Source organism: Arachis stenosperma, chromosome 10 (genome assembly GCF_014773155.1).
Source record: "Arachis stenosperma cultivar V10309 chromosome 10, arast.V10309.gnm1.PFL2, whole genome shotgun sequence".
Taxonomy (NCBI): domain Eukaryota; kingdom Viridiplantae; phylum Streptophyta; class Magnoliopsida; order Fabales; family Fabaceae; genus Arachis; species Arachis stenosperma.
The window spans coordinates 39260869-39263662 of NC_080386.1; the positions used below are offsets into that span (position 1 = coordinate 39260869).

General features: G+C 37.8%; 1 non-coding gene across 1 annotated transcript; it reads left to right on the forward strand.

The window, feature by feature from the left end:
• The first annotated feature begins 670 nt into the window (after positions 1-670).
• LOC130959160 (small nucleolar RNA R71) lies at positions 671-778 on the forward strand. The gene has a single exon (XR_009078255.1). It is a non-coding gene; the product is annotated as a small nucleolar RNA R71 (small nucleolar RNA).
• Positions 779-2794: the final 2016 nt, after the last annotated feature.

Consider the following 2794-nt stretch of genomic DNA (forward strand, 5'->3'; position numbering starts at 1 on the left):
GTCCCACTTGTGCCTCCAAGTTTCTAATGGAGGACCTTGTTTCAGTCATGAAACTTTGAGTGGTTTTGATTAGATCAGAGACCATGGTTGCTAAGTCAGAGGGGTTCTGCTTAGAATTCTCTGTCTGTTGCTGAGAAGATGATGGAAAAGGCTTGCCATTGCTAAACCTGTTTCTTCCACCATTGTTGTTGTTGAAACCTTGTTGAGGTCTCTCTTGATTCTTCCATGAGAAATTTGGGTGATTTCTCCATGAAGAATTATAGGTGTTTCCATAGGGTTCTCCTAGGTAATTCACCTCTTCCATTGAAGGGTTCTCAGGATCATAAGCTTCTTCTTCAGATGAAGCATCCTTAGTACTGCTTGGTGCATTTTGCATTCCAGACAGACTTTGAGAAATCAAATTGACTTGTTGAGTCAATATCTTGTTCTGAGCCAGAATGGCATTCAGAGTATCAATCTCAAGAACTCCTTTCTTCTGATTTGTCCCATTGTTCACAGGATTCCTTTCAGAAGTGTACATGAATTGGTTATTTGCAACCATTTCAATTAGCTCTTGAGCCTCTGTAGGCGTCTTCTTCAGATGAAGAGATCCTCCAGCAGAGCTATCCAAAGACATCTTGGATAGTTCAGAGAGACCATCATAGAAAATACCTATGATGCTCCATTCAGAAAGCATGTCAGAAGGACATTTTCTGATTAATTGTTTGTATCTTTTCCAAGCTTCATAGAGGGATTCTCCATCCTTCTGTCTGAAGGTTTGGACTTTCACTCTAAGCTTACTCAATTTTTGAGGTGGAAAGAACTTTGCCAAGAAGGCATTGACTAGCTTTTCCCAAGAGTCCAGGCTTTCTTTAGGTTGTGAGTCCAACCATGTCCTAGCTCTGTCTCTTACAGCAAAAGGGAATAGCATAAGTCTATAGACCTCAGGGTCTACCCCATTAGTCTTGACAGTGTCACAGATTTGCAAGAATTCAGCTAAGAACTGATGAGGATCTTCCAATGGAAGTCCATGGAACTTGCAATTCTGTTGCATTAGAGAAACTAATTGAGGCTTAAGCTCGAAGTTGTTTGCTCCAATGGCAGGGATAGAGATGCTTCTCCCATAGAAGTCGGGAGTAGGTGCAGTAAAGTCACCCAGCACCTTCCTTGCATTGTTTGCATTGTTGTTGTTTTCGGCTGCCATGTCTTCTTCTTCTTTGAAGAATTCGGTTAGGTCCTCTCAGGTTCAAGGTCAGCTTCAACAAGAATGCCTTTGTCTTTGTTCCTGCTCATATGAAAGAGAAAAGAACAAGAAAATGTGGAATCCTCTATGTCACAGTATAGAGATTCCTTAAGGTGTCAGAGGAAACGAAAAACAGAAGAAAGAGGTAGAAGAATTCGAACTTGATCAGATAGAGTTCGAATTGTGCATTAAGAAGGAGTGATACTCCATAAATAGAAGGATGTGGGAAGAGAGGAAGAAATTTTCGAAAATCAAGTGAAATATTTTGAAAACATTTTTTTAAAAAAAAAATTAATTAATTTTCGAAAATCAAGAGTGAGAAAGAGATCAAGTAATTTTTGAAAAAGATTTTTGAAATTAGAAATCAAAAAGATATGATTTGAAAACTATTTTAAAAAAGATGTGATTAAAAAGATATGATTGAAAAGTTATGGTTTTAAAAAGATATGATTGAAAAGATATGATTTTGAAAACAATTTAAAAAGATTTGATTTTAAAAATTAATGACTTGCCTAACAAGAAAAGATATGATTCAGACATTAAACCTTTCTCAACAGAAAAGGCAACATACTTAAAATGTTCAATCAAATCATTAATTGTTAGTAAGTATCTTTGAAAAAGGAAAGAAATTGATTTTGAAAACATTTGATTGAAAAGATATGATTTGAAAAAGATTCGATTTTGAAAAACTTTGAAAACTTGAAAAAAAATTTGATTTGAAAACAAAATCTTCCCCCTTGTGCCATCTTGGCGTTAAACGCCCAGAATGGTATCCATTCTGGCGTTTAACGCCCAAAATGCTACCTTTTTGGGCGTTAAACGCCCAACCAGGTACCCTGGCTGGCGTTTAAACGCCAGTCTGTCCTTCTTCACTGGGCGTTTTGAACGCCCAGCTTTTTCTGTGTAATTCCTCTGCTGCATGTTCTGAATCTTCAGTTCCCTGTACTATTGACTTGAAAATAGAACCAAGATCAAATAAACAAGGCATGCAAGACACCAAACTTAAGATTAGACACTAGACTCAAACAAGAAACATAAAATCTTTTTTTTGGTTTTTATGGTTTTGTAATTTTTTTGTGCTTTTTCGAAAATTATATGAAAATAGAAAATGAAGGTTTCAGAATTCTCAGTTTGAATTCCAGGAATCATTGCAATGCTAGTCTAAGACTCCGGTCCAGGAATTAGACATGGCTTCACAGCCAGCCAAGCTTCCAAAGAAAGCTTCGGTCCAAAACACTAGACATGGCCAATGGCCAGCCAAGCCTTAGTAGATCATTGCTCCAATGGCAAGATTGATGGAAATCAACAAGCTATTGTGATGATCAGTTGAAACCTCGGTCCAATAAGATTAGACATGGCTTCTCAGCCAGCCAGACTTCAGCAGATCATCATGAAACTCTAGAATTCATTCTTAAGAACTCTGAAGAAAAATACCTAATCTAAGCAACAAGATGAACCGTCAGTTGTCCATACACAAGAACAATCCCCGGCAACGGCGCCAAAAACTTGGTGCGCGAAATTGTGATCACTACAACTTCGCACAACTAACCAGCAAGTGCACTGGGTCGTCCA